General features: G+C 46.7%; 1 protein-coding gene across 19 annotated transcripts in view; it reads right to left on the bottom strand.

The window, feature by feature from the left end:
• Nucleotides 1–13,471, bottom strand: part of LOC105075346 (uncharacterized) — a 138,138-nt gene that overhangs the window by 121,330 nt on the left and 3,337 nt on the right. For 10 of the 19 annotated variants that reach the window (XR_012510312.1, XR_012510310.1, XR_012510314.1 and 7 more), the window contains 5 exons: nucleotides 12,782–13,042; nucleotides 12,004–12,263; nucleotides 10,859–10,906; nucleotides 7,628–8,192; nucleotides 7,199–7,364 (listed from right to left, as the gene is read on the bottom strand). The gene's annotated coding sequence lies outside the window, so the exon portion shown is untranslated. Of the gene's footprint in view, nucleotides 1–7,198; nucleotides 7,365–7,627; nucleotides 8,193–10,858; nucleotides 10,907–11,833; nucleotides 11,949–12,003; nucleotides 12,264–12,781; nucleotides 13,043–13,471 lie in introns of all 19 variants that reach the window. The other 9 variants (XR_012510327.1, XR_012510319.1, XR_012510329.1 and 6 more) reach the window with 6 other exon arrangements.

Genomic DNA, 13,471 nt, shown 5'->3' with positions numbered 1-13,471 from the left:
TCTATGGTCAACTGATTTTTAACAAAGGTGTAAAGACCATTCAATAGAGAAAGCATAGTCTTTTCAACAGATGAAGCCAGGACAACTGGATATCCACATGCAAAAGAATGAAGTTAAACTCTTACCTTACACCACATACAAAAATTAACTCAAAATGGATCAAAGACCTAAAACTATAAAACTCTTAGAAGAAAACATAGGACTAAATCTTCATGATCTTCAGTTTGGCCAAGTATTCTTAAGTATGACCCCAAAAGCATGAACAAAAAAAGAAAAAAAATTATAAACTGGACTTAAAATTGAAAACATTTGTGCTCCTATGGACACTGTCAGTAAAGTGAAAAGACAACCCACAAAATGAGAGAAAACATTTTCAAATCATGTATCTGGTAAGGGACTTACATTATTAAGTATCCATGAACTCAGAACCACTATTTTCTCCTGATAAATTTAAATTTCATACATTGATCTTCTATATCTCTAATGATGCCTTTTTGCCTTAAAGTCTATTTTGTCTGATAGTAATATAACTATGCCAATTTTCTTTTGGTTTGTATTTTTCTGACATTTTTTCACTGTTTTACTCACAAGTTTTTAATCTGTTCTCATGTTTTAGACATTTCTCATGTAAGCAGCATTTGGCTATTCTTTTTTTTAATCCAACCTGATAGTATATGAATTTTAACTGGAGCATTCAGTCTATGTGTATTTACAGAGCTTACAACTATATTTGACTATTTCTATGATCTTGTTTTGTTTTTTGAAAACTTTGCCCTGCTTCCTAAGGATCTATTTTCATCTTCTTTGTTGCATTGTTTTGAATTAATTGAGGTTTTTTTTCACTCATTCCATTTTCCTCCCTTCTACTGTGTAGAGGATAAGCATTTTATTTTTTTTATTTTTTATTGGTGACTCAGCATTTTGAAATTATTACCTAACTCACTGAGTCTAAAGTTAATCAATATCTTAAGCTTCTCCTGAACAATGTAAAGGGCTTTGAAAGCTTTAATTCCATTTAAGTAACGTCCAGGCTCTCTGCTCCGTCTTTGGTTTAACCCCATGGAATAGACATTGTTTTGGACAGTCTGTGTGTTTGTTTAGATTGACCCATTTTTTTTTATTATTTTCTCAATTCATCATTACTTCTTGTGTCTGAGACTTTTCTCTAAGATCATTTTTCTTCTCAAGTTCTTCCTTCAGAAACTCCTATTTATAAATTCTTTCCGGATTAGTAAATAGGCAGACCTTTCATTGCACTTCTCTTTACTGTGCTTTGTAGACTGCCTTTTTTACAAATTGAAGGCTTGTGGCAACCCTGCTTTGAGTAAGTCTATTGGCGCCATTTTTCCAACAGCATTTGCTCTTTTCGTATCTCTGCATCGTATTTTGATAATCCTCACAATATTTTAAACTTTCTATTATTATATTTGCTGTGGTGATCTGTCATCAGTGATCTTTGATGTTACTACTACAACTCACTGAATGTTCAGATGACAGCAGTTCTAGCAATAAAGTATTTTTTAAGTAAGTTATGTTCATTTTTTTAAACAGAATGCTATTACACACTTAACAGACTACAGTATAGTGTAAACATAACTTTTATATGCACTGGGAAACCAAAACATTTGTGTGACTTGCCTTATTATGATATTCACTTTATTGCAGAGGTCTGGAACTGAACTTGCAACATCTCCAAGGTATGTCTGTAAATTAAAATGTCTTTATTTCCACCCTTCTTATTGTTTGCATTTTTGAGATGTAACTCACCCACTATAAAATTCACCCTTTGAAAGTGTACAATTCAGTGGTTCTAGTACACTTAGAAGGTTTTACAAACATTACTGCATCTAATTCCAGAAAATTTCATCAACCAAAAAAGAAACCTCATGTTCATTAACTGTCACTTCACATTCCCCTCCAGCCCCTGGCAACCACTAATCTATCTTCTGTCTCTATGGATTTTCCTATTCTGGATGTTTTATATAAGTGAAATCATACAATTTGTGACCTTTTGTGTCTGTCTTCTTTTGCTTAGCATGTTTTCCAGGTTCATCCATGTTGCTGCGTGGATCAAAACTTCATTCCTTTTGATGGCAAGTAATACTCTACTGTATGGATATACCACAGTTTGTTTATCCATTCATACGTTGGTGGACATTTGGGTTGTTTCCACTTTTTCACTGTTATAAATAATGCTGCTGTGAACATTTGTGTACAAGCTTTCACATGGACATATGTTTTCAATTCTCTTTAATACGTACATATGATCTACACTTATTAAGAGATAAATTATCTCTTAAGAAATTATTTCAGTCTTATTAGGGCCTAGGGTATACAGTCCCTAGTTGGTGTGACTTTTTAAAAAGTCCTTTAAAGTCATCATTTTTCTGTCTTTCATTGTTAATATTCATACTATCATAACTAATTGCCATTAGTGTAATTTCTTCTAATTATAGAAGTTGTAAACAACATTTTTTTCTGTCTTGTACTTTTAAGATCTTCTTGTCTTTGATATTCTTCCATTTGATTTTGGTGTATCTGTGCATGGACTTCTTTTCATTTACTCTGTTTGGGAGTCACTGGAATTCTTGAATCTGAAGATTCATTTTTTTTAGTAATCATAGAAAATTCTCAGCTACTCGCTCTCTGAATATTACCTCTCTCCCATTATTCCTATAATTGATTTCCAAAAATCTGATTACACATATATTATAAATTTTCATCCTATCCTCCAAGTCTCTTCTTCATATTTTCATTTTTCTTCCTGTGCTGCATTATGCATAATTTTTTCAGCTCTATCTTCCAGTTGACTAATTCCCTCTCCAGCTGTGTCTATTCTATTTAACAGTTCCACTGAGTTTTTGACTTCATGTGTGATATATTTAAATTCCTAGAACCTCTGTTTGGTTCTTTTTCAAATCTGCCTCGTCATGTTTATGATCCCTTCTTCTTCCTTGTCTTTCTTGTGCCATAGGAGCTCAAAGTATAAGTCCCCAAGGTGTACAGCAGTTTCAGCAATCTTTACTTCCCCGGACAGATTTTTCCAATTTGTTCATGGCCTCTTGTAATTCCCTTATTTTCTTATAGGCTCTTCCATTAACAGAAGAGAATTCCAAAAATATTCTTCCTAGCATCCCTAGATGTTTTGTAGCTGAAATATTTGTACACCTTTCATCATCATATAGATTTTAAATCCCTTTGTTCCTTTTCCAACATCCATGCTTTCAAAGACTAACGATTAAGCACCTGCTGCGGATTCAAGGGAGAACAAGACAGAGCCTGTCCCTGCTCTCAGGGTTGACTCTGAAGTGTATGGAGAAAACAGACACTTAACCAGGTGACTGCATCCCACAGTTAATCAGTGCTCTGATGGGGTAGGTATTAGTAAAAAAGGCCATGCAGAGATACATGGAGGCCAGGAACACTCTAATAATCACATTGATTCTCTTTAAGTAAATATTCAACATTTATTTAAGGGAGAAGAATACCTTACAAAGCAAAATTGAAGCTCTTTTTCTAAATTAGAAAGCATTAGGGAAGCTGTCTGTTATTATTCAAGCACATGTTGTTACTGGAACATAGGTCTTTTGGGGAGAAGATCCAGCCCCCATCCCAACCCCAAGCTATTTAGAAAATCCATTATCTCAACCACATACAGTGTCTCCTGGAGGGATATTCTGGTAAATTACATTCCCACTGATGTTTATTTGCTTCCCTAGCCATACCTTAATTCTCATGTTCTGAGTAACTACTTCTGCATAAAAAATCACTTTAAAACAGTGGCTTAAAAGCATAACTTTATGTTATGGGTTGCATTATGACCTCCCAAAAGATATGTTGAAGTGTTAACCTTTAGTACTTCCGAATGTTATCTTATTTGAGAAACAGGGTCACTGCAGATGTAATTAGTTAAGATGAGGTAATACTGAACTACAGGGGCCTCTCACCACATGTGAAAGTGTCCTTGATAAGAAGAGGGAAACTGGGACACAGAGACACAGGGAGACTATGTGATGATGAAGGCAGGGGTTGGAGTGATGTAGCTACAAGCCAAGGAAAGCTGAGCATTGCCTCCAACCACAAGAAGCTAGAAGAAAGGCAGGGAGTAGCTTCTCCCTCAGAGGCCCCAGAAGGAACAAGCCAACACCTTGATTTTGGGCTCTAGTCTCCAGAACCCAGAGAATAAATTTCTGTTGCTTTACCCAGTTGGTGGTCATTTGTTACCTAGGCAGTCCTGGGAAACTCATATGTGATCATTTATTCTGTGCATGAATCTGAAGGTTGCTGGACTGCAGGCAGCTCTCACTCTGGGTCTATCATACAGTGCAGGCAGGTATTTGGTGGCTGGGACTGGGGTCATCTCAAAGGCTTCCTCACACACACATCTGACATCTGGGCAAACAGCTGACGCTGGATGACTTGGGGCCCATCCAGCATCTCTCACTCCATGTGGTCTCTGTACATGGCACCCTCTGCAGAGATGGACTTCTTACAGGGCAGCTAACAGCTCCCAGAGCAAGTTCCCAAGAGAGAATCTGGGAGGAGCCATCTAGCCTTTTCTAACAAGCCTCAGCAATTAGAGAACATTGCTTCCATTACATTCTGTTCAAGGAGACTTGCCCAGGTTCAGGGCAACAGGATGTAGACCCCATCTGCTGGTGAGAGGAGTATCTAGGGGTTCGTGGACACATGTTAAAACCACCACACTGTCTCAGTCAGGGGCACATCTGACCTGGGGGAGGGAGACAGCAGTGTCTGCCCCCCTGAACCCCAAAGCATAAGAAGTTAGCTAGGTGGGGAGGCCAAGAGCCAGAGAGAGGAGCCACCCCTCTCCTGCCCGGCCCTGAGCCTCCTGGCTGATGCTGAAGCACCACCCCTTCACCCTCACTCACAGTCTCCAAGCCTGGCGGAGCCCCAGCTCATGCATTCAGCTGAGGCTCCGCGCCAGGCCCTGGACATACAGACTTTGCCCAGAAAGCACCCAAGCCAAAGTCATCCCCAGGTTCCTCTCTGCCCGCCACCCACAGGTGCTTTGTGTTCCCAACAGAAATCCTTCTTTTCCTCCTTAGGCTGGGGCCGTTTCTGACCCTGCCTTCCCCACTAATCTGGGGCCAACAGGAGGCCCCTCAAGAGAGCTCCCCACACAGACATCAACCCCTGAGGTTTGGGGGCTCAGTCTCAGGGTCTGGATCTGTTACTCTCCCCCCGGTAATGCCAGCTGTGGCTCCCCAATTCCCTGCCTTTTGATGAGTCTTTAAAAATCTTCCCCATCCTACCCTCTTGGTAAGGAGACAAATGCATTTCTGGTATTGCTGTTAGTCAGGGAAGCCACTTTTCTATCCAGTTTTCTGATCACTTGGAAGTACCTAGTCTGGGACACAAACACACACACAAGTGCTGCTCCCCTTCCTCCGAGAGGGCTCTGATCTCCGGAAGAGGTGGAACAAAGGTTCACCTGAGGTCACATCACCCTCCCCTCCAGTCCTGCCTCCACCCTCAGAGCAGCAACCATAACATCAGACCAGTACGCGTGGGGCAGGAGTGCCTGCTGGCCGAGCATCTGCTCCAGGTCAGTGTGGAGCCATCTGTCCTTGCCCACCTCCCCGCAAGGGAGGGGTTCTAGTCTACTCCATCACGTGGTGAAGAGGCTGAATCTGGGGGAAGGGGAAATGAGCTAGTCTGTGCCTGAGCTGAGGTTCACTGTCAGCCTATCTCAACATTTATCTCTAAAACCTGGATCCTTCTCTTCTCCCTCCCTCTCACCCTCCTCCTTGACTTCTGCCTCTCTCTCCCTCTCCTTCCATCCCTGCCTGTCTGTCAACTTCTGTGTCTGAGCTCTTTCTCTCTTTCACTGTAACTGCCGCCCCAAGGGTCTAGGGCTGTCTAGAGACCAGAATCGTCTCCAAAATGGGTTCACCTTTCCTTCATCCTTGGTACCAGAATCTGGCCACATTCATTCAGAAAACTCCATGAAGGAAAGGACAGTGGTTACCTGCTGCCTCCTTCTCCCCACCCGACAAGGGACCTTTCCTGGGTCTCTAGGCTGAGACCTAGGGTGGGATGGATAAGGAGCGAATGACCAAAGACCAGAATGGCAAGGGACAGGGATTATTCCCAGTGGTCAGACTACACTAGGACACATGCAGTGGAGACAGGAATTAAATCCACATCAATAATCAAAATTCCTCCCAACCTGAAAGCTCCAGCCCCAAAGGGTGCTGCAACTTGCCAGCTGTGTGACTTTAGCCATATCACTTAACCTCTCTGAGCCAAAAATAATAGTCCCTACTTTAAGAGAGTGTTATTATGATTCAAGGAGATAAAGGCTGTTGATTTGTTTGGAATGCTTTGGGCTGCCAATAACAGAAAAGTCAAGCAGGACTTGCTTGAGCAATAAAGACAATTATTTCACACACTGAGATTCTAGAAGTAGCTTCCAGGTTTTGGCAATGATTCAGAAATGCCACTGAAAACCAGTTTCTATATTTCCGCTTCATCATCCTTAGCTTGTTTACATCTCATGCTGTTTCCTCATGATTGAAAGATAGCTGCTGCAGCTCCAGATATCACATACCATATCCAAAAAGGAAAGGAAATATTAATAGTAAGCATCCCTTCAGGTGATGGATTCAGGTGATCCAAGGATCCCACCTTGAGAGATTCTGCCCTGCAGCATGATCACCTAATATGAAACTCATTCTCATCTCAGACACTTCAGTGTTTTGGAAAAGCCTTCAGAGAAAAGTCCCCAGAGCTAGGAGTCATGCACACGTGGGGCTGGGTAGGGGAGGGGAAGGCTTCCTGGCACCTCAGATCTTACCACACACCTTCAGAGCCAGAAGGGACCTGAGAGAGGCTCTCCCTGCCCCAGCCCCACAGGGTGGAGAAGTGATTTCCTCACCAACACACAGCAGAGCCAGAGCCATGGATTCCTGGCTCTGAGCCTCTTAGTGCCCTGGAAGGAGGGCTCAGACCAGGAAACGCAGCGATCTCAGGAGGGCTCCCCAGAAGCAGAGCCTGAATCTGGGATACCAATTCAGAGGATTTCCAAGGGGGAGGCTCTGAGAAGAGGAGTGAGGGAAACAGGAAAGGGCAGGGGTAAAAGCCAAGCCAGAAAGTGGTCTCAGCTAGGGTCGAGCCACAGCGTGGTCCCACCGAGGGTTCTAGAGCCCAAATAGCACCACAGAGTTCGTCCTACCTTGAGGCTTGAGGTGGCCTTTTGCAATACATCAGCCAGTCACGGGCTGCCATCTGCCCAGGTGGTGCGGTGCGGGGCAACTTCCTGGGGGACAGCTCTCGCCTGGCTGAGGGCTCGTCTGCAGTGAAGGGGCAGCTGGAAGCCATTAGAAGCAACCCTCCTGCAGCTGGGGGACCGGGAAACCAGAAGGTTAGAAGGGAAACGAGGAAGTCTCCCTCCCAGAGCCCCGAGCCATCCTTGGCATTCCCAGCCGCAGAACACAGTGCACCAGAGCCCATCCCTTCCACAACCTCAGTTTCCCTGTTCATAAAATGGGTACGCAGGACTAAGGGGTCACTGGGTTCCTTTCCAGCTCTGCACGTCCAAGCTTCTGTGATTCCACTTCCATCTCACCCCAGGCAGACTCCTGCCCCCAGACTCCCCACTCACCCAAGTAGTTGAAGAATCACTGAGATCAAAGTAGGGTCTCCACTCAATCAGGCCTGAACCCCACGAGGCAGGTAAAGGCAACAGTTTCTTGGCGTGTGTACATCTCCAGCCTGCAAAGCTGGCCTAGGGAGTCAGTATTTCTTTAAATGCAAGTACCAAGACCACACTGGGGTGTCAGTAAATTCATTATCCCATTACGCAGACCTGAATTATTCAGCGCTCTTGAGGCTGCCTCAGGAACTTGCCCGAGCACAGTCGATGCCGGCATTAAAGGGATGGATGGAGTCAGGCCTGGGGCATGGTTGGTGCCGGGGTGATGGATCTGGGCCCAGAGAGGCTGCCAGGGCTTGCAGGCACAAGGCTGCCGGCTGGCAGGACCTGGGCCCTGGGAAGGCGGTTATGCACATATCCACAGTCCTCCTCACCCCCCAGGAAACTGGCAGAATTTGTCTTTGAAGCCCCACCTGCTCCAAAGGGTCCAGGGACAGAGGATCCAGACTCCCCTTCTTCCTGGCTGTTTGACTTCCAGCAGGTCATTCACTTCTCTGAGCTTCAGTTTCTTTATCTGCAAAACACAGTGATGATACTAAATGTTTCCATTATCCATTTTTCCTTTTAAGTTTAACGACAGAACTGATTTTTCATTGAGCATACAACCCTCTAGAGTAAATACTATTTCTAGGCTGAAATGTGGCCATGTGACCAAGTGCTGATCAAAGGAATACAAGTAGAGAGAGTATCCTGTGAAACTTTCAGGAAGGGTCCTTAAAGGAAGGAGGTGAGTTCTATTTTGTTCCTTCCTTTTTCCTGAAAACTTGGTTGAAGGTATGATAGCTGGTGCTCAAGCAGTCATTTTGTTCAATGAGGAGACACCACATGATGAGGATGGCAACACAGCAGGGGAGAAGCCTGAGTCTCTGTTAACCCTGGAGCCTCCTTACCATCTCCAAGTTACCCCTATAAAAAATAGAAATCAACTTCTCTTGATTAAGTCACCGTTCTTTTGGGTTTTTCTGTCTCCCACAACCAAACCCAACCCTACTTTTCTGGACAAGTCCAAGGCTAAAATGAGACATTACAGGAAAAGTAGACACCTCAGTAGGTATTTCCTCTAGGATACTTCAGGGGTTAAGAACTCTAAGCTCTGAAATCAGAGAACCTGGATTCAAATCCCAACTCTACCACTTACAAGCTGTGCAAATTTGGGAAAGTTGCTTAACTTCTCTGTGCTTCAGCTTTCTCATCTGTAAGATGGGGGTAAAAATGATACCTTGCCCCTCACAGGGTTTATGTGAGGACTGAGTGAATATGAAGTTAGAAGGAGTGACTGGCACATTGTAATTGCTGTATAAGTACCAGCAGTTAGCATCTCATTTCTATGTGTCTAGGGGGATTCCCTATGTAACTCAGGGGCCTGGGCTCCCATAACATCTCCCAAAGCTTCATCTCAGTCTGGATTTTCCCCTTGAGGTGGCTGTGCTCTCAAGGCTTTCTAAGCTTTAGCCATGACATGAACAGTTTTGCCTCAGGGGAGAGGACCCCAATCTGAGCCAATAGGGGTTGGTGGCAGGGCATGGGCTCCTGCCTCTTTGGAATCCAAATGAAGTTCTTACTCAGGAAGAGAGAATGAGAAACAAAAGCCCATGACTGGCTGTGTCACGTATCTCTCCTCTCTGGGCCTCTGGGTAATGGATTAAATCAGAGGTTACACCTCATGTGCCAGCAGCACAAAGACCAATATGGAATATTAGGGTACCTCTTCGGGAGGAGGGAGCAGGGAGTGGTGGGGACTGGGCAAGGGCACATGACACGTGGGGGATAGGGGTAGGCACCACCCAGCACCAGTCAACCTGCCATGCAGCGAGATGGGCCCAGTGTTGTCAAATCTTCTGTTCTTTCTAAAGAAATGGAAACCAAATCTGAATTCTTTGTGAAATTTTCTGATTGTTTAGTGTTGGCTCCATTCAAATAAGCAAAATACTGATCAAGGCCAATAAAATACGTCCCCAGGCCAGCCAGAAGTGAACAAGCACGAGGGCTCTCCCAGGCAATGCAGCTGGAACCCTTGTGTCCCAGGCTGTGTCCTCCAAAGAGTCCCACACATAGTGTGTGGAGGAAAGAAAAGGGCCCCAGGGACTCGTCCTTCAAGGGAGGCAGGTGCTCCGGGCTGGAGCCAAGGAAGGTGAGCCTGACCACTCGGCCCCCTCCCTGCCTGAGTTCAGCGAGGGAGAGCAGAGGCGGGAACTGCCCTGCGACCTCAGGCGACACTCTGACTTCCACAGCTCCAGGTTCCTTCTCTGAGAAACAGACTGGGGATCTGCAGGTCAGGTACAAGTCAGTGACCCTGGTCCACCAGCCCCTGCTGAGGCCCTGCCCTGTGGAGGGGGCTCTGCATCCATGGCTCTGGGGACACCAGAGGCCCTTGGTGTGTAGACTGGAGTGCTGACCCTGACTCTTTTCTCCCGGACCAGTGATATGGCTACACGTCCACATCCTTTGCCATGTGACCACACCCTTTGCCGTGTGACCTCACAGAGCCACCCTGTGGAGGGGCTGGAGTACACACATTTGCCCCCACACAGAGTTTGGCCAAGTGACTCGTTGGGGCCGCTGGAACACCAGCAGACCTGACTGAGGCAGAGGCTTTAAAAGCACGTGTGTGATTGGCCTCTTGCACCCATGCTGGCCCCTGGGAAAGAGCATCTCCAGGTGGCTGCTGGTCTCAGAATGATCTGGACCCACGACCTGAAGCAGAAGCACCCCAACTGACCCAAGAGCAAGAAAAGTAAGTGGTTATTTTGGAAGCCACTAAGACTCGGGGCTGTTACATGTCATGGTTGCAGCAGAAGCCTGACTGCTAGGCTGGGAGGTTGTGGGCATCTCCAACCCCATCTGTTCATCCACGGTCCCAGAAGCCCTTGCACCCCTGGCCCTGATGCAAACAGAGAGACTCCCCCTGGAGTGGGGAGACTCCAGGCTTTGGGCCATACAGAGCTGGAGCCAATCCCCACATGCCCCTGGCTGTGAGAGCCCAGATGAGTCACACCCCTGTCTGTCAAGTGTGGGTGATCATGCCTACTCACTGGGGACTGGGGAGCCTGATGAGACACCACAAGTCTGCAAGCAGGGTTGGCGTGGGGTGCCTGCTACTGGTATTTGGACTTGTTGGGTGGGGGAGGTGTGGAGCATCTCCTGTGAGAAAACTTACCCCTCAGAAAAATAAGGCCTTACCTTTGGAACGCATGATTTCGAGTTCAGTGTGGAATCTGTCACTCTAGCCTGAAAAAAAAGCAAACAGGGTTATCTCAGCACCAACTCTCAACCACCGCATGGGCTCAGGGCACACTGCTGGGGTGCCTGCATCCCTTAGGAATGCTTTGAGCATCAAGTAACAGAAGGCACAGCTAATCACTGCTTAAACACAAAGGGCTCCATTTTCTCACGTAACAAGGAAGCCGGAGGGAAATAGTTGCTGCTAATGATTCAATGCCTAGATAATGTCTTCAAGGACCACTCACCATCCTCATTGTTTGGTTTTTCAGTCCTCAACTTTGTTGCCTCATGGCCACAAGATGGCTGCTACAGTTTGAAGCATTTCATCTTTACACACCCTACTCAAGATAAGAAAAGGCTCTACCAGAAGAGGAGTTTTCTTATTATCAGGAAAGAAAACATCCTGAAAAGGACCCCCATTTTCCCTGGCAAGATATCCCTAGATATCCTGAAAAAGGGACTAGGAGGGTTATGACAGCCTGAGACTGTCCATCCCCCAGAGCTGGGCACATTGTTGCTTGAACAATATCGGGTCCCTGCTGGCAAGACAGAAGGAGGGGGTTGGCACTATGGTAGGTGGTAACACTGCCTGCTGGAGCTGGGAGGATCAGTCCCACAGAGGAGCAGTACCAGGCAGGACTCCTCTACTGCAAACAAATAAAAGCTGCTTTATGGCAAACAGCAGGTTTCACTTTGCTATAAATAATAGAATCTACTTTGTTGCAAATAGCCAGTTCCACTCTGTTGCAAACAGCAGGCTCTGGAAGGGCCAGAGAATCAGGCTTGGATGTTCCACTACCAGGAACTGAACAGCTGGAGGCTCTCAAAGCTCACACCATGGGACGGTTCTAGTTCAAACACTCAATCACACCATGGGACTGTTCCAGTTCAAACACCTCTGGGCAGAGGCTCCAGCAGGGACAAGAACTTCACCTCCATCCCACTTCTTGTCACAGCATCACCCTCCTTCACCAACCACTGACTTCCATGGCACGTCTGCATCTGAGTCTTGTATAGCACGTCAGACGGTAGACGCCAGGTCCCATGCCTACAGGGGAGTCAGGGAAATGTGTCTGTTTTCTTTTGGGGAAGGAAGGACTCACAACGTAAGCCAGTGTCCTAGGATGGAGACAGAAGGGTTGCAGGAGGACTTTTTTTGCCATTTCTCTAAAGGACCCCATGAAGTCTTGACCATCTGATGGCTCCCGAGGGTCAGCTGAGGTGTCGGGCAGAAGCGATGATGCCCAGGAGTGGCTGTGATAATGGCACCCTGGCCATCCCATCAAGAAGACAGGAACAGGTGATACCACGAAACACACCTGTCATCCCCTGGGGACTCCCAGAGACACCTGAATGCCCGGACCTGCATTAAACCGGAGAAATCAGATCACAGGTAAATTGCTGGCACATGGTGGAGGCCTCTAACAAGATCTCAGTGAAATTTCAGGGGCTACAGGAGCTCCGGACTTGGGCCCAGGGGTGAATGACAAACTTTTATGTGAAGCTGAGACAGGGACAGGTTCACTTCCTGGCTCTGCCACTTCTATGTCACCTGACATCTGGGAACCTCAGTTTACACATTTGGAAAATGGGAACAATGTTAGCTACTCAGAGTGGCTGTGAGAAATATGACCACTGCCCATGCAGTTTACGCAGCAGCAGGGAATCCTCTGTATTCAGATGCCTAAAACCATAGTTCTCAAGGAGCAGGGACCGGAACCGGGCAGGGGTATTTTAATCCTCACAACCATTCTGAGAGGTTGGAGGTTGTGGCAGAATTTCACCACCCTCTTGCGATCTCCTTCCCCAATGACAGTTACTCCCATGGCCCTCATCTTAGATGGCAAGGGGGGCTTTGCAGATGGCGCCAAGGTCACTAACCAGCTTCGCATGGGAAGAGTATCCTGGATTAGCTGGGTGGGTCCCTGGAATCCTTAACAGCGACAAGGAAGGCAGGGTGAGCCGAAGCACCAGAAGTATTCAGGAGTCTTTGCGGGACTTGCAGACGGCTGGCGCAGCTTCCTGAGATGGAACTAAATCTGGCAATAGCTGGAGAGCTCAGAAGAGAACGTGGAGCCCTGGTGGGGCGGTATCCCCAGATGCCACCTGGATCCTTCAGCCAGGCCTGGCTGGGCCCCTGACCTGTGGAACGGCAAGATCATAAACCGTGTTGCTTTCAGCCACTCAGTAAGTAGTGGTTTGTTACACCACAGAAAACACTTAAGATCATCCCTGTTTTTCTAATCGAGAAACTGAGTTCACACGGCCACCAAGTGAGTGGTAGACCAGTGTTTGACCCCAAGTCCCTCTGACTCCAGAGCCCACGCAGCCTGTCCAGGTGTGGAAACTGAGGCACGAGAGGCTAGGCATGCGCGCCAGCTCCTCGCATCGTGGCACAGAGGAGGCGGGAGCAGGCAGCGGGCCCTCCCCCCTCCCCAGCTCACCCGAGGAGCCCCAAAAGCCACTGACTTGTGGTCTACCTGTCAGCCCACTCAGCCCGACACGGCCCTCAGAGCCTTCAGAGTCATGGCACTGCCCCCCAAAGTCTTGGGTGGAAAGTTCAGCAGACCT

This window comes from Camelus bactrianus, chromosome 11 (genome assembly GCF_048773025.1).
Source record: "Camelus bactrianus isolate YW-2024 breed Bactrian camel chromosome 11, ASM4877302v1, whole genome shotgun sequence".
Classification (NCBI taxonomy): domain Eukaryota; kingdom Metazoa; phylum Chordata; class Mammalia; order Artiodactyla; family Camelidae; genus Camelus; species Camelus bactrianus.
This window is presented reverse-complemented; position numbering and strand designations above follow the sequence as displayed.